At 38.7% G+C, this 19,181-nt stretch overlaps 1 protein-coding gene across 3 annotated transcripts in view; it reads right to left on the bottom strand.

Moving 5' to 3' along the window:
• Positions 1–19,181, bottom strand: part of PPP2R2A (protein phosphatase 2 regulatory subunit Balpha) — a 40,602-nt gene that overhangs the window by 12,491 nt on the left and 8,930 nt on the right. The window lies entirely within an intron of this gene.

Raw genomic sequence — 19,181 nt, 5'->3', positions numbered from 1 at the left:
CGGTACTGACATCCCCACACCTTCAAAAAGTCTAGCAGGTTTAGTCTGTGGCGACAGGATACTCAAAACTCTCCAGTGCCAGATGAACACTATGCAGAAAATCTTTTCAAATACTTGGATCAATTTTAAATTAGAAACAAAATACATTCCTTAACAGTAATCATAACAGAAAATTATTGAATAGTTTTTAAACTCAAGATACATCTATAGAATCCAACATGCCTTCTACACTGTAATCTTGAACTGTTCCCTTTCCAAGGACAAAACAAACATGCTAAAAAAGTAGGCAGAAAAATTATGTCTACTTCACTAGTCCCAAACCAGGGACGAGATGCCTATTTTATACAAAAATCAGTACTGGAGAGCAAAGCAACCAATCATACATTTTAAATCCAATAACTCACCGTTAAGAATATTGTATTCCCATACCTTGGTCAAAGAAAGAGACTGACATCAAGGCACTGGTGTTGAACTGGGCGGATTTAATAGTGTTTGAGAATTGACAGGGGAAGCATTTCATCTTCCGCAGTGCACTGATTCGCTTGTGTATTTTCATCTGTATTAACACCCTCGTTGCCAAAAAAAAATAATCAATGTTATCCTTTTCTTTTCAAATGTAACTATAATCCCCGTGATAGTTACATGTAGGGTTATTTTAGTCCTTCAGCACCGCAACGGGCAAAAGAGCAGCTATAGAACATGCTGCCTTCTCTGCCTCCTCCCTTTTGTGCATGCTATTTTTGCTACAGTCTCTAGGTGGGAGTCTTGCAAACACAGAGGGCTGCTCTCACGGTCCAGAAGCTTGTAAATGATCCCTTCTATACGCAAAGAGCACCAGGGAAGAATATTTAAGGGAGAAGCAGACGTTTAGTGCTCTATTGTCACCAACACCAATGGCTTCTGGAACTATCACGCATTCTGTTGTTTACTGCTGAATTCATTTCAACGTCCTCTTCTTAAAGCACCAATATCAGAGATAAATAACCACCAAAACCTTATCTGATAACCATACCCCTCACAGCTTACAGTTAAATAGCATTATCTGTTAACAGGCTTCCACAAAGTCACCCAAGCCTTGGGGATCAGATTTGTCTCTCTTCTCCCCCCCACCACCCCGAGCATCTTGAGACATCTTTGACACCAAGATGAAGCGTGACATTTCAAGTACTGAGGTTTTAAAACACTACAGGGCATCATCAAACACACAGGATGAAGACATCATTCTGACAAAACCAAAAACAGGACAGAAACGTATATCTACATTCCTGTAGTGTACCTACAATCCTGCAAATACCTGTACTAAGTTCCTCCCTCTTGCATAATTTGGGATAGACAGCTCAGGGGTCAGTATAGTGCTTACGTGTACTTCTTTGCACAGATGTCCTTTAGTTCCACTTAAATATCCCTTCATAGACACTTATTGTTAACACTGTAGAAACACTTCCGAGACTACTAAGTACTTCCAAATAATGGTTTTCAGTGACCTGAAAGCAAAGGGTGGGGGAAAAAAAATCACCTACACAACCTGAAGTCCATCTATTGTTGGTGCACACGTACATCACCGAGTGAAAGTGTTTTGCAGCAGGTTGAGTGAAACACTATGAATCAAAAGAACTACTGTATAGTTGTCTATCTACCTCAAAGAAACAAAACACTACAGCCAAACCGAGCCAGTGATCTTAAAAATCCCACCAAACTCTGAAGAGAGGCTTCCGGTCTCTGACCTATCAGCACACGCCAACAGAGCAGAGTCTGCTTTCCCAGGAGTACTCAAAACCTCCTGACAGGTCTCCCAGATACAGCAGCTACGATCTAGTTTCTTGCAATTGCTGTCAAGGTTGCTTTTCCTTCCGTATGATCTTTATTTTCATTACCTGGTCCAAGCTTTACATGTATTCCTTCAATGATGCATCTTCACTTTAAGTGCTCCAATAGAAATCAAGAAACCGCAAGGTCTGGACAATTCTCTTCACTAGATTCAAGACAAGCTTTTCCCATGGTAGACATGGAGCCACGAACTTGAAGAACCAAAGGAATCAAAACAAGGTGTCTACCTTGGACAGAGAATGGGACGGGGGAAAGATATTTATCTCAAAGTTTTGATAATGCTTAAAGTAACGTCTTCACAGTTCACCATGTGAAAGGGAGACATACCAGAAGCTCACAAGCAATTCTTAACCAGTGGCAGACACACACTTCTGCTCATTAATCATCTCTCAAGAGAACAGCCACCCAACACAAACCTAACTTGTTTCCTACTGCGCTTCTGAAGATAAGTCACAATTTCAGAATTCTTAAGTCAATATTTATTACACCAACTTTTGCTATTTTGAGCACTTCACCTGTCATGTGAGGCAGGATACAGATGGTTTGAAAAACTGCGGCGCTGAGCCAGTGCGCTTCTGAAAGATAGGCAGATTATACTGTTCAAAGATAGATGAATAAAGGCATCTGACAGATCTCAAATGCCTTTACCCCCTTTAAAGGAAAGCAACTTTTGAAATAAGAAAAACTCAGTGACAGATATTAAAAAACATTTTCACACTCTGGGGGTCTTCCACACTTTTCAGTGAATGCTAACTAAGAACCACACATGCACTATCACGAGCAAGTTTTCTGAAACATTAGAGAAAGGGTTGTACTGAAGTTTTACTCCTGTCAACAAGTCTATGGAATAAGGGAATAAAACAGCTTTATCAATCCAAACAAGCAAAAAAAAAAAATACTGTAATCCAATGACTTAGCTCCAGAAGGCCCATTGTGAACCTGAAAAGCAATTCTGTATTAAATTTGTTTCCAATAATAGAATAAGAGGTATTTTATTAGTACAGAAGAGGCTATCTATTTTAATGTACCATGAACTTTATATAAACTCTACTTATAAAACATGCTTGGTAGGCAAAACATGTCACCTACTCTACAGCAGCAAGTCAGTCATGGCAGTGAACAAAGAACGTCTTTATTTCACCAGACCTGAAAGGTTTCTGTGCAAGTTTTTGGAATCACATTGATCTGCTGCCTAAGCAGAGAGCAAGTAAATCAGTATGTTTACACAAGTGGAGCAATCTCCTGATGTTTCCAAGGTCTGAACAAAGAATTGTAGTATTTAAAAAGCATTTTGGTACTTCTTCATTGTTTATACACCTTCCCAGTGGCTCAAAATACCATTTCTGGAATTTTCCAAAGGAGCACTCAAACAAATCTCATCCATAATGTAGAACAGATTACTTGCAGGTTGGTAATTCTGTCCTAAGGAGTAAAAAGACAGTTCACTGACCAAATGTGGAGCCCACTTCCTCAGTTTGCCAGCCTTAAGTATAGAAGCAGCTATTTTGATCAAACTAAACATCAATTGATCGTTCCAAGGATACTTCAGAAGCTGCCTGGAACGGGAAACATTAAGAAACCAACTTTTAGGATTATTATTAAAATCCAAGGAAGCTCAAAGGGCCTAAAATTGAGGAAGCGGCACAGGAAAGGTTAAACAGCATAAGGGATAAAGACAGTGAAATATTTGAATTCAGCACACAAATTACTGAGCATACCTGAGCCATTCTTCCTAGGTTATCTCTAAAAATAAAGTCAATGCACTCAAAACTGAGCAAGAGTATCTGTTCAGGAGAACTTGCAGACCTTAAGCATCTGGAAATGACTTGTGCATTGTTTGGTCCTTTCTAATCCAGGGTGAAGCAAAACATCCCTGCTTCAGACTGCTGAACAGATGCAACTTCCAAAAACTCAAGCTCAAGTCACAGCTAATGACAGAAAATTGTAACTTTTTATTGGACTTTGTTTCCAGTAACGGTTTTCTTTTGGACTTATGTACTTCATTGTTGGGGAAACAAACCACGAAAAACCAACCAAAAACACTAGAGAGAAAACAAAAGCTCTTCCAAGGCTTCATATATTTTAAGAAGCTACACAATACACTCTGAATGTCTGAGTCATCCCAGCATCACTCCATTGTTTGCATGATTTTGATTTACCACACTTATCAAGAGTCCCAATATATTGTGTATTAAATCTCTGAAGCTAGATAGTGAAGTGTTAATCTTGAAGTGAACAGGAAGGCTGTTTAAATAAGATTAAGAGTGACTATACATGCGTGTTTGCAGAGAAGATACCAGAGGATACTACAACTATACGCATCAGGGAAAGAGTAAGAGAGCAAAATGGCAAGCACTATTTAGTACTGGGGGTATAAAAGAAACACCCTCTGCATTCCAGCCTCATCCCTAATTTATGTATGTAGAGAGGGGAAGAGAACACAAGGATTGTATACTTTAAAGTTACCATGACCGGGTTTACTATTGACTTCATTTCCCTTTTCTTCATTCACTTTCAAGAGCAATTCTCTGCATTCATTCCATCTCTCAGAAGTCACTAGGCAACAAAACCAAAGGCAGCTGGGATAAGGCATTCCTACTGTTCAATTTACTTCTCAAGACTCATTCCAGAAGTCCTTTAAATAGATCTCTTCTCTACTAGGGGAGGGCATTAAAAATGTATTAATTCCTCAGAAATATGGGGATGGGATGAAATACATGCAACACAGAAGCAAAGAAAGGGACTACCCTTGTGGCAAAAATTCTCACTCCTGTGCCCATGAAGCATTGCAAGAGCCAGCTGGTTACTCGTTCTCTCTTAAGTACCAGCCCTGCAATACTGCTCCATACAAAGAGCACACAAGGAGCTCCCCTCCTTAACAGGGAGGGGAGTGGAATTTGTATGATGGCCAGCTAGCTTCACACTGCTGCTGGCCCCACCAGCGTTACAACGCAAACATGCAGGAGCTTATGACATAGTTCAAGCAGCAGACAGTAATTAAGCTGGTTTTGTTGGCATGGGCAAATCTGGGAAATCTACGCACAGGGAAGAAAGATTTACAGAGTGTTCCCTAGCATCCACGTTCATTCCAGGTGCTCCAGGTCTCGTGATGCTGAAAACAAAAACGATGCAATCGTGAACTCATCATTTTCCCCACTGATTCTGAAAACATTCTAGTCCTGTTTGGTAAGGATGTATTTAAGTGTTGAGACTCTCCCAGTCCTATTTACACATGTATCTATGTGTAATACACACACACAAGATACGAGTCTCCAAATCGTAAATAGAGGTAGCACATCACATCCAAAGTTCACTGCATGAACTACTCACCGTAAGTAAAATAACCAAATATAAACCTTGTCAAGCAGTCCTAGAACCCCACACTTTCCCCCTATTTCTTGGGCTTTCCTATATTCCCACTTATTTTCTTTCATTCACTATTTCTTCTCCCCTTCTCTCTCCAACTTTGCCAATCTTTGAGGAAAAATATCACCGTCTAGAACAGGCAAGTCCTAGTTCAACTAGGAGTTCAACTAGGGATTTGAAAGCCTGAGCGATTTACTCATCATTATTATTACACATCTTATTTTTAACTTTCTATTCAGTTGCCTAAAATAAAGGTTGGACCCCTCTTGATAAAGCTTTTTCCTGTAGCTTCCTAAGTTACCTTAACATAACCGATGCCTACCGTGCAACTCTGATTCAGTTCGCTGTGGGCTGATAGGTAAGCAGGGCTCACATAGTATCCTTAAGTACACCACATCCTTCTGAATTACTCTTTATGCTGTCATATCTACATATTAGCAATGACAGTAAGAACTCTGTTATCCCCAGCCTTCAGAAGTAGGAGCTTGGATTCAGTCACTTTTTTAAATAGAAGCAAAAACAATACAAGCTAAGGGAAAGAACTACTACTGCAAGACAACTGTTTCATAGAATACACACGCATTAGGATGGCTTAGAATTTACAGATGCATTTACAACATGTTCTTTGATAGTCCAGAGATAACGCAACTTCAGTACTAAGCTCAAAACAATGTTATTCTATAGTTTTGAGAATTTATGCAAACAACACTTTTTAAGCCTTGAGACTTCTTAGAAAACACAACAGCTACTGAGTAGCAAACTTCCATTTCCTCCCACTGAAATAAAACAGCAACACCAGACTTAATCTTGTTGCCATTGGTTTTATCTAAGACTAGTAATTCTCCTAAATAGCTTTACTAGGCTCAATGCTCAGAGGAGAATACAACTCCAAATCCATCTCCCCTACGCAACAGAAGCTGCTTCTGTCTGCAAAGCAATAGTGAGAAGATGGCGTTAGAACTGCAGAGAACAGAACTGAAATAGAAGTGACTCTCAAAAGCCCTTACAAGTTGGAATAATAATGAACATGCAGATGAAGTATTTTACCAAGGTAACAGTAAAACAGGGAACAGAATCACCACCTACCAAAATACAGTGCTTCTCATCTGGAAAAGCAGCTCCTTACACACTCAGAAATCTTTAAGTCATCTTAAGTTAACCATGATATCAAAGCAGCTTCCTCATTTAAACATAATTCATAGAAAGCACACTCTATGTTCAATATTACCATCTAAGTTGCATAGGGAGTAGCATACTAAACATTTTAATTCTTGTGCTTGGTAAACAATTGTTGTGCCTCACTGGGCAACTGCTGTTTGTGGGCCAACATTAGTAAGCCTCAACATCTCCATTCAGGTCAAGTTTCCCACCATCAAATTTATCGGTTGTTTCCCCCACAGCCCATTTTCAGACCAAGGCAAGAGGCCAATGAACAAGCATGCTAAAACAACAGCAACTTTCAGAGGTAGCAGAAATCACTATGGGGAACACTATAATCACCACCTTCGACAGACATTACCACCACTAACTTTTGTGAATGATCCCTAACACATTTCAGTTACATTATGCAGTTTGTTTTTTGCTAACCTAATGGAGTTCATCAAGACTGAACTGAAGGTATTATACGAGCAAATCTGCTGGGGGGCAGGGCAGGGCACGGCACAGACGGACGAAAAGCTTGGGAGTAACTACATCTCCAGACGGCAGTTTTATTTGCAAAAGCCTATTGAGCCCACAACCAAAATGCTGATTAACTGCATTCCTGTCTATACGTACACAGTCTCCACAAGCCTACATTTAAAACAGTTCCCTAAAAAAGGTCAGAATTTGGCATTGCTAGAACAGAAAGGAAATTGATTTAAATCTCAGACCACTGGCTTCCTGTCTCCATCTATAGTAGGAAATTCAAAGTCTCCAGTACACATGACTCCAAGACACCTGTGGTGGCATAGAGAAAAACAGAGATAACAAACAGTAGCAAGTCAAAGCACTCTGAAAACAGATGTGTCATACACTAGTGCGAACTGATTGGTCTGTGCTTCTTACCACTTAAAATGGCATAAAATTGCTTTAAAGTTTGATCTTTGTGAAGGGAGTTAAAGCATTCACACTAAAAATTAGTATGAGCTTTGCGAAAACTTTTGCACCTTAAATGGATTTAAAACTGTGATCACCATAGAACTGGTGAAGCAATACCTGCAGCACAATTACTGTAACCACTGGGCTATACCTTACTGTAGAAGTTTTATTTCCGCTCACCAAATCTGGCACTGCATTCTATAATTCCTTTTATGCAAAGTTCATTGTAAACCTACAGAAAAAAAAACCAAACCCCATGGGGCTAGTATATGTTAGCTGAAAATTATCTTGAACAGGTGCCTTGAAATAATTTAATCTGATGAGAGAATTGAATAGCTTTGGTTTTGGTTTTTTTAACCCCTAAGTAGTTATTAATAAAGTGCTTCAAAAACTACTGTGAAAAAACCCCTCCTATTAAACTCGTAACAACAGCAGACAGAAGAATGTTCTCTCATAAACAAATGCAAAGCTGCTTGGTTTCTGGATAGAAACCATTAACCCTCATCACCCTGATTAATTACTTTCTATTTTTAAACCCTAAGACATTACTGCAGTTCCTTTCAGAACACACGCATAGGAAGCCAATAGGCAAATTCCCTTCTTCCACGAGGTGAAAGGGAATAGACTGACCACAGCAGTATCTTTAGTTCACAAGAAGCTGCAGACCAACAGAGCTCCCAGTACCTTGTCTTGCCCCTAAGCTAGACATCATCTAGTTGGGAGAACAGAATAAGGAGCAGTCAATCTAGTCACATTCAGAGAAGCGGGAAACCAAACACATTTACAACAGATCAGTCCAGAAACAAACACCACAAAAAAACTACTGCTGACTTGGCTGCCCACACTTAGGCATTGCATGTTTAACTAATAAGGTTAACTTAGCTCCAGCATTAGTTGATGTAAAAAACATAACACACTGTGGAACTAACAAAAAGTTAGTTGTAGCCCTACTGGTGCAGTTTCCAAGTCCTCTGGGAGGTGCCTTCACCTACATATTACTAGGACCTCTGAGGGTCTATTTTACACATACGCCTAAGCTTATATATCCCATGATCCTTCCCAGGGGTGGGTGGCGGTGCGCATGTGGCTTCTTATAGTCCTCCACAACTCTGGAAGACTATCACTATCCAATTACTGCAAAGTGGAGACATTACCAGTTCAAGACAGAGCCATTTTTCAACTCAACACAAACTAGATCAGCCTGAAAATACCCCAAACTCAATAATAAGGGATTATTTAATACCTGACAAGAATTCCCTTGAGTCTCCAAGGGCATCCTGTGCCTTGAAACCACAAATAGCATTGTTCTGGACTTTTACAATACCCTATGAAAGGCAACTGAACCTCAAGGTGGTCTGAAGCACCACCCAGATATATTTTTTTTCCAAATAGTTTCTAGTCTTTGTGAGAGGTGTCCAAGTTTTAACTTGGGGAACAAACCTGGTTACGAAAGCAATAGCTACAACAATTCCCCTCTTCAGATCTTCGTTACATAAGTTTAGAGTTTTTCCCTTAAGAATACCCTAGAGAATCTATTCAAACAAATAGGATTCTACCTTACTTTATTAGTACTGCAAGCATATTTATGAAGACTGATGCATACACAGGGAACATTTTACTAGGGACAAAAAGCAAATGATGAGCATTTAGTTTAAATCTCTTAATATGCATGCTTCCCCAAACTCAAGTATTCCTTAAAATATGACAGGAAGTGCCTATTTGCTTTTCCTAGTCACACTAATTCAGGTCTATTGTTGGCTGAAACAAAGATCTTTCAACCTGCATCACCCGTTCCCAGGACATTTGACACCAGTTTATTAATATCATAAACATAAGAGGCATAAGTGGCAGAAATCCAGACCTACTCCTGGTACCCATTTTAAATAACCTCAGAAAGGCGGGTGAATAACCTCGCAGGTTGCAGAACTACAACATTTATTCACAACTAGGAACAAGCAGTTAAAGGTCACAGCTTCTCCTTGAGTCTGTTCTTTGTAGCCACTGCAATACTATACAATAAAAAAACCCAACAACAACAACAAAAAAACAACCCTGCAAAGCTCAAGTCTGTCCACAAGCTTTTCTCACTCCAACCAGCAGAATTGTTCTGCTTTTAAACAAAAAAGTAATCAACAGCAAATCCAACATTGCAGTGTTTTTAAATACCAGCCAGTTGTTCAATGGGAAAGCTGTCATGTCTTTCAGTTTTCTGAACATCACAAAATTCAGCTGCTAAGAGCTTCCAAGCTGTGAAGCTTAAATCTATTTTCAGGTGGGGAAAGGGGAAAAGAGTGGCCCTCCTACTGAGGATGTGCCACACCTAGTTTTGCATCAGTCCCCCCCCTTTCAATTGCAGTGAAAACTCCTCTTCACTCAAGATTAGGCTTATCAAAAAAAAAAGATCGTGAACAGTAGTTTCCAGCCTCTGCATAACATCACATTCAGAGGCTATACACCCCTAAATTAAGTTGCCATCTAACACTCCCTCAGAAAGGATGTTTTTGATGCAAAATATAAACAAGAGGAACAGAAACATGAAGTAAAGAAAATACACTTTCTAAGCAACACCTTGTTTAAAACCCTAAAGGCACCATAATTCTTTACTTACTCATTTTGAAAGCATTGTCTACCGAATAAAAAGCCATCTGGCATTTTAGATACCTGGCCTAGGTGTGCTTGTGCCCCACTCTTGTCACAGCACACATCAGTTACACTTGACCTAGAAAAGTTAAGTGTCCCTGCCAGATGCAAAGAAAGAAGCTCAAAACCTTAGGCTTCAATCAAGTGCCACAGAATTCTGGCAACCAACAGATTTTCTAACAGCCGAGGACAGTGATATAACCAAGCCTTCCTCAAGTGGCTTAAATACACTAAAAAAATTGGAAACAAACACATGTTCTTTGGTGATGCAGCAATAAAACTCTACCTAAAACCAATTTTTTTCTTAACCCCAAGTGAAATCTTGGCTAAAGTGTAAACCCAGAGGCATATGAAGTTCTATGGTTCGTTTGAAGGGGGAAACTGGCAGTATCAGGGTTCTCTGCTTCTACAGTTTATGCTACCGAGGAAGCACTTTAGGTATTACTGGCAGACATAGCGATAACTTGACTAAACGACACAAGAAAGAAAAAGGCCTTCCTCCCCTTTGAATTTTCCTGTTTCAAACATCTACTATCACAGGGATTGTGCCTTTCAACCATACATTATCCCTTTAAACAAAGTAATTGTACTAAGCAGTACCATACACAACCTACACTAGTTATATTTCCATTACAGAAACACTGTTCAGCCAGCAAAACTTCGACTGATTATGAGAGGTCTTCCTGGACAAAGATGACAGAAGGGTTAAGTTATTTTAGTATTATGCATACAATTTACTTGGGGAGTTACTCATAATTTTTGTCCTTTGTACAATCTCATAGAGATCATACATATCTAATTATAGGGGAACAAAATTAACTCCATCAGGAACTAACTTCGTGCCCACAATTGCTTCATATAAGATCCCCTTAGAGGTGCCTGAATGTTCTGTCACTATCACTCACAAAACTGAGGGACTTACTGAGCAGTACGAGGAGAATTGAGACAAAAAGGCTTATAAATAACAGATTTGATTATTTCTGCTCTAACACAGCATTTGTCTAGCCTTAGTACTCTGGTACGTGACTTGTTCCAACATACTTTCTGCCTGCAGAGCTTTTACAACCTATCATTAATAAAGCTACAGCAAAATTGGTTTGCCTATCTTATTTCCAAGAAAGTGACATCTCAATTTTTGCACTGCTGAGGACAAAAAAATTTCAGGTTTACTGATTTTCCAGAATCAACTTTATGCTGGAATAGAGAAATTAAATAGCCTCTATTTGGAGTAGAACAGCACTGCCATTTCTGAAAACATTCCTGCTGACCTGCAGATAAAGGACATCCTATTTACTAACCACACGCAGAGTGAAGATTCAGGAGACCACAACTCCCATCAAGCCACTGCTCTCTGGAAAACCTGTATTCTTATAGCTAAGTCACAGTACTACATACTCACCAGGCTCCTTCAGGGTTTATACATAATGCTAATGGAAGTGCTCCATAATTCTTGTAAGACACACTATGATAGGCAAGTTATACATAGTATAAGGATTCCCCAAAATGCATTAAAAAAAACTGGACTAAGTTTTATTCAAGCTTTAGCTCTTCTCACTGTGATAAACATGTTAGCAATGTATCTATTTTCCAAAAACAGGCTAATCGCCCCTTGGTAGCAAAAGTGCTTTGCTGTTGTACTTATACTTCCATTTGCTTAGGGAACTGTTCACAATATGGCTAGGAGGAATGAGAAAGAACATTCATTAAAAAAATCTCAACAAGCTCAGAAGTACCATCTAGGCCTCAAAAAAAAAATATGTCAGCAGTTAAGCTGTTCTTCCCACTAAGTTACATCCAGTTAATGGCACGAAGTCACTGCCTTTTATGGCTATCAGGGCTAATTTCTGTTCAAGACCAGTGTGCAATCCCCACACAGAAATTTTAGGTGCTCCTTCACCAAAAGTGATTTTAGACATTATGAAAAAAGTTTTTCAAGGCTATGGGTAGCTAAGCTTTCAAATATATGCTTCTGAGACTGTAGAATCTCCACAGATGAAGGTTTTTTTTAATAAACGTCCAACAGGAGTAATAGATGTATTTGAAAGATTTGCATGTGGAGAACATACATAATAACAAGCTCCCAAGGTCCTGTCAGCCCTATCCTCTGTGATACATCCTCATTCTGTTGTGACAGCTGATAAACACATTTGCTTGATAACCAGGGGCTGAGAAAGACACTGAAGAGTCTACCACTCAGATCATGGACTTCACAAATGCCAAAGTTATGTTTATGCTCTTTGATTCCCTTTAAAAGGGGATTTCTGCTTTGCTAAAAAAATATTTACAAGCAACAGGACTAGCAGAAAGTCAGCCCTGTGATCTAGGCAAAACATAGAAATATTTACTCAGCTCTTCTTCTAGTTCACAGAATGTTTACAAGCTTCTCTCCAAGGCTACAAATTACCTTACTCAGGACAGCCTACACCAGTCAGAACTGAACATATCTACACAGAAGTTGCCCCTGTATTACTTATTCAATAAGATGTTCACCTACATAGCACTGAAAAGTCTGCACTACAAAATTAGCTGCGTATTAGTTCACATAACCAAACATCCAATCAGTCAAAACTTTAAAAGGAGGCTTTAATTTGGATGCCTGTTCATTGAAAGAATAAGTCATTTCTATTTCAATTTGTATTTACCTGAACCATTACCTAATGCATAAAGTCATTACCTAATGGCTTTTATTTCAAAACCAAAAAACAACCTCAATACTAAAATGAAAACATACCTGCTTCTGCTTACTTATGTTCATTATGCTTCCCCACTCCCCATGCTCAAGCTAGGTGATTATTCATGAGTCCTTGAAACTACTTTGAACCAGTACTTACTTACTTCTCAATTCCTGCTGACAGCCCCCCCACTTCAACCTATAGAACCATTCCTCACATCCACCACAGTTATCTACCCCCAACATACACAGTAATAACATAGGCTACACAGTCCCCTTAGAAGACCTTACTTGAGATCTTTTCAGGGGCTTGTTTGTGTTCCGAAGTAGTAGAGAGCTATTTATGGAAAAAATCTCTGCTGGAATCACAGCCAGAATTTCAATAGGCTGCACAGCACAGAAAAGCCAGTGGTTAGTTTTCTGTTTGCAAGTAACAATATATTTGGAAATAACATACTGTGCTATTGTTTTGCATGTACATAACAGAAGCCTTTAGGCAGTGCCTTTCTTGTCACTGAGCACACTACAGATTAAGAGCACTGGAATATGTTGATTTTCTCTTTTTGCTGAAGCCGTTCCAAAACATACACTCCAAGTTAAAAATTAGTAGCCGTATTTTAGAAAAATACCATAGTTTGGCAATGCCTTTCAAAATCAGCTACTAGAATTCTGTGACTTGGTGTGCATTTCTCCTGTAGATATAAAAAACAACTCCTAGAAAACTATCATGCTGTTTCAGACTCTTCTCATACACTCTTTGACCAAAGCTTTTATTTCAGGTGCAAAAGCTAAGGCCAAAAACTTAAGGCTTTTAAGCTTCACGTGTAGAATGCAAGAAAGAGACTATTGTACCTCAGATGTGTAAAATGCCTCCTTCTAAGCAAGGAAAATGAGAGCAAAAATCACTATTACCTACCATAACAGAAGGGAGGGAGGGAAGGAGAGAGGGAGGCAGACTCAGTAGATGAATTTCAGGCAGCTTGCCGGACAGCACAGCGCCTGTGAAGGTCACAAGTACAACTGAAGTTTCCAGCAGAGTTGAATACACAGTTCTGACTATTAAGTGACCGTGGAATAAAAATTTCTCAATTCCTTCACTCACTATGGGCATTCACTCTTTCATCAGTTCATTTTAATACTTAATGCATTTTTTAGTGGCACTTGGAACCTGAAAAAATAGTCTTCCCTTTACCCATTCCCTCCTCTCCCCCCCCCCCCTCCCCCACTTGGCAAGTATTTTCCTGTGTTTCTATTCTGGCCCAAGCATACATGCCTCAGCTTCTTAGAAAAAATTTTTATTAAACAGAGGCCAATACTAGTTTCTAGCCTGGACTTTCAGAGATTCTTAACACTCACTTCTCTAAATGATGCAAAATGGAATCTCCAAATCTTGACAACTCTGTCAAGGTAGGCACTTATAACACATCTTAAAAATATATATTGTCTACTAATCTGAGCAAAATACTGACCTTCATTTCTAAGTTAATTATTTTACCTCTCTCACCTTCTCTATTTATAGATTAGGACCTTTTCCTTGTATTTTGGCAGAGCTGTACAGCAGCTGAAAACAAGATAAAGACTATTTAGCAGTATCACTGTCCTGCACGGGTCTCAAAGTTACTTGCAGTGATTTTCAAAAGTTTTGGAACTTCATTTTTGGGAAACAGGCACACTAGTCTTACAGATAGGAAAAACAAAGCATGAAAGCGTTAAATGACTTGTGACCTTCCAGATGAAACAACTCCAGATGATTACTTTCAGTTATCTCCATTTCTAGTCTTCCTTTTTGTCAATCTCCCTACCCCTGCCCCACCACGATAATTAAATTTAAAACTAAACTTTCAACTTGGGAAAAGTAAAAGAGTAATAACAGCTCTGTAAGAAACTTGAGCCTCAGTCAAAAGACACTGGTTAGAAAGAACATGAATTGGAGGGGGCCAGACAACTTCCAGTTGAATGTTACATAATTGTAAAACTTGTGGAAAAAGAATTTCAAGATATACATAAATGAGCTTACAAGACCAAAGAGGCCTGCATACATGATCTTCTCTTGATGACTTCTTCAAAATGATAGCAACCAGCAAGAAGGAAAGATTAAGCCAGAAGTGCTCCTACACAGGATGCAATCACTCAGTCATGTCATTTTTTCTAACAACATACATGCTTAATAACCCTTGTGCAGGAACACTGAGGAACAGAACAGAGAGATGACCTAGTAGCACAGTTGTAAATGACAATTCAGAACATGCTTCCCTGATTTTCAGAAACAGCTGAAAGATGAGAAATGCCACATAAACAAGCGGATGTCTTATTCCTAGGTTTGGTAGGAGCTTCTTCAGGTCAAATCAAGGAAAAGAATCCACAAGCTGCAGGGAGCCAACAACCTGATGTGCAGAATCTCCAAGTGTGTTTTTTTGTTTGTTTGTTTTAAATGTTCTCTGTCTTCCTACTGCACTTTCCTCTGAGGCATCTAAATACTGTCAGAGACAAAATTGCTGTGTTAAGCACAGCATGCGTTCTGCTCCAGTAACAGAACTGGTATGTTACCAGCCCCCACCACTTTCAAGAGTTGGTTATGACTTCCAAAATGGTCTGGAGTAAAACAAAAGATCCTGGATATTTCTTGAAAACAAAAAGAAAGTAAAATTCAGCTAAAAACAAAACAAAACCAAAACAACCACACAAAAACATGAAGCTGTGATAAGAACAGACTGAGAACAGGCAGAAGGACTACATAAAAAGTTTTAAAATTTTGGTCAAAAAGCCATTCCCAGACAGTTCCACATTCCACTAAAACAGCTTATGAATGTTTTGCTATTACCTCTATAAAGCACTGCCATTTTCTCACTGCTACACTGCATAATGAAAAACTTTGTGGGCTTCAATTGCTGTTTGTTCATACTGATCTTTTAGAAGAGATGTCCTCAAACATCAATCTCAATTCACCAAAAGTAGAGTTTTCCATATGAAAGGCAGTCTGTGAATAAGCACATATCAACTCCAAGCATGAAAAGGCTGAGGAAGAGGCTAAGCAAGTTGTTCACAACGCTCTAGTTTCACATGTTGCCTTAAAACCTTAAAACCCTTATCGTTTCTCCAAGAGAAGCAATCCATCCATTCACCTCTCGCATCTCTTGTCCCATTCCTGTAGCACCACTACCTATTCTACCACAAACGTTTGTTACAGTTTGACAAATCGGTCTGAGGAACCTAATTCAGGATAAAATTAATCTGAGAGCAAATAATCCAAAACATGTAATTTTCATTCAGGTCCATTTACCAAAGCGATCACTCTGCAGCTAAGGGAACACCTGGGTCAGCTCAAAGCAGTAACTGGTAAACATACAAGGAAGGACCATCTTTTTCAGAAGCAGCAGCTACTTAAAGCGACAATGAACCTACAGGCAAGTCAGGATGCAATTTGAATTCTAATTCCTCTTTCTGTACCAAGGCCACGCTGCACTCTAAAGCGAGCTGAATGGGGCAATTATTAAATGACAATCCAAGATATTTTTTTTTTTTAAATCTCCAATATTTCTATAAATGAATCCTTACACAACGCACCAAGAACAGTACCTGCAAAGTTATGTTTTTGTTATGTAATTCCATTGGAAAAAAACTCCAGGAACTCTCCAACAAGTGTCTTTGAAAATCATTATGAGAGTTGAAGCTAAAGATTTACTTCAGTATGTAGTTCGTGCCTGCTGGACCAATTTACTTTAAAATTTTAAGTTATTTGAAAAAAGTAAGTCCCTCAGACTACACTTACAAGCACTACACACAAACATACATAGGTCATAATTTCTGCGAATCATCTTCTAACCTTCTACTAACAGGAGAAAGGCCAGCTGAAATCACTACTTTTAAGAGTGGTCCCTGGAATACTTTTTATTTTCATCAGGGAAAAAGGAAATTACAGCTACTAGCATTTAACAGCCAAGACTATATTAGAAATTACTCCAAATCTTAAATAAGCAACTATAGTCTGAAGTCTCAACTACCTTAACTGTTCCTGAATATATGCAATTATCTTTTCTCAAGTTCTCAAAAACATAAGAGTGACAACTGTGTGTGTTTGGAGATCACATTATTCCCAGAGCATTAATTTAAGAACTGCAATTGAAAATGCAAAGAGAAATATTTCCACACAAAATGCATTCTATATACCTGGGAAATCAATCTTTCCTACAACTCTTTTAAACCCTCCCTTCCTGACCCTAAAATTTTCTGCCAAAATTAGATGCAAGCGTAACTGCCTAAGGGGTTTAACATGTGACCTAAATATGCTGGTTTTCTTAATGGTGCTATCACTTGTAGATTGCCAAGAGGAAAATACATTTTTATAAAGAACGGCTGACCAAATTAATAATTTCTCCTCCAGTGCTTAACAAAAGCCTGATAAGTTAGAAGAGAGAAGCTCACAGCCACTTCTGTTTCTGTAACAGAGTTGCAATCATGCACAGAAGCCTCAAATAATTCTTTTCAGTAACATTATCCACTCACAGTATCAATACCTGATCTCTCATTAGCCAGCATCTTAATTTTAATAGCAAATGTAACAACTTAAAACCTTCCAGTCACAGAAAAGAACAAGGCAAGACCACCATCATGTAATGCTACCTGCTGCCCAGAGCAAAGTCCTAAAGCAGTCCTGTCTGGAGAGCCAGAAAGTCAGCAACAGCATATTCAATAAAGGGTCCTGCTATATAAAATCATTAACAAGTGCACACACACGCAAAGTATCAGTACTTTACCTCTTAAGACAAGACACCTTTTTAGGCTTCCTCCCATTTTCACAAAGGCTCATGTAACAGCGTGAAAGAACAACAAAGTCCTTTCTATTTCCAGCTTGCTTACATAGTAACCCTACAAAAGTAGCATTTAGCTAATGCATGCTGTAAGAGCATAACTGAGCTATAAAGCAATATAGCAAAGCTATAATTACATATATTCCACTCAAGTTTAAAATCCAGAAAACCGTCCAGATGTAGTTATTTTGACTGTAAGACCTACCGCTGCTTGTTGAAAGAGATTATTCTAAAGTGGTTTGGATCAAGTATCATACTTCCTGTATTTCTCTCCTTTTATTTTCATAGAAACATGGTAACTGTTGTCTCTATTCACATTCAGAAGTGAGTACCTATGCCAAGACTTTTCATTCATTTCAATCATTTCTTTAAAAGGGTAAACCTCAGTTTCACATGATTACTGAACACTGACTTATTCTGCACAACTTTTTGCTCCATACCAAAAACACTGTGGACATAGTTACGGTACTGCATATTATAGAGCATTGAAAATATGGAAAAAGGTCTGGAAAACACCTTTAAGGCAGTTATAAAAGCATCTTATACTAATGAATTTGCTTTGGGAACACAGTGTTTCCTAAAGAGGAAAGAACAAATGGTATCCTTAACTTGGTACCATTAGTAATTGATGTTTTTACTACAAGAGGTACAGTACATAGCAGATTTAATTGTATGCACACTTAAACAGCATCTAAAACAAAGGCGGCCTAATTCTACAGCACCTAAATGTGAGACAATATATTAGTTTAGGCGAAGTCAAAACCCCAAACAAAGGATCGATTTTTCAAATCATATTAAGAGTGGTAAGACACGATAAGAGAAGATTATCACTTGTCAGATTATCTTTTTAAAGTACTTACTTTACAGTAAAGCAATCAGTAAGTAATCCATCTCCCATTTAAGTGGCATTGTTTTCTACAACAACTTCCAAGAAACTAAACTGTACTGCTATTAACACAGCTCTTTTCACTAACAGAGCTAGTAACAATGCTAAACAAATCTCATTTCCACATACTGCTTGTGTGGACACTGAAGGAAGATAACCTATTCCACGTGTACTAGTTCCGCCGCGCAAAAACATCAAAAAGATTATTTACAACATAGTGATAAATGACATTGTGTGCGTGTATCCCTGCGTGTGCGTTTGCACATGTGTACGCGATACTCAATTTAAAAAAAATCTAGAACTGTCACACTGAATAGCGGTTTGACAACTGACTTTTGCCTGCCGAAATCTGTGCTGCTACCAAATGAGGTAGTACTGCATCTTCCACCTGCCCTCAGACACACGTTTTCATCACCCCTTCTTTACACCTCTAGTGTCTGCACATCCACACAGCCTTTAGTTCAGGGATCTGATTTGACTGCAATGTAACCTAGTAAAAATCTACAGGTCCATTTGTTTTCAATAGCAGCACAAACTTGGACCAACTTCAGTCTTTACATCTCAAAGAAGATCACCAGTGATGCAGGATCTCTGTCAAGCGTTAGTGCACCATACCAAAGCTTCAACTATTTTATTTGGCCAGTATTTTAGGTCAGTCTCTTAAGATTACTGTTACAGTATTGGTATTAGATATATTCTATTGCTGGCCTTCAGATAGCACGTGCTCAAAGTATATATCTCTTGAACAGCAAAGGTTTAAAGTTCTTTTTATCAGTTGATTTTACCATTTGTAGTAGCACAGCACTTAGTAGGATCGGCATCTTGTGTTGACTGTACATAAAGTCCTATAAAGAGACCAACCCTCTTCCAGAGTTCCTTGTGTTCCTTTGAGCCACTCAATCAC

This window comes from Accipiter gentilis, chromosome 28, assembly GCF_929443795.1.
Source record: "Accipiter gentilis chromosome 28, bAccGen1.1, whole genome shotgun sequence".
NCBI lineage: Eukaryota > Metazoa > Chordata > Aves > Accipitriformes > Accipitridae > Astur > Astur gentilis.
Note: the sequence above shows the minus strand (reverse complement) of the source record. Positions and strands in the feature narration are given on the sequence as shown.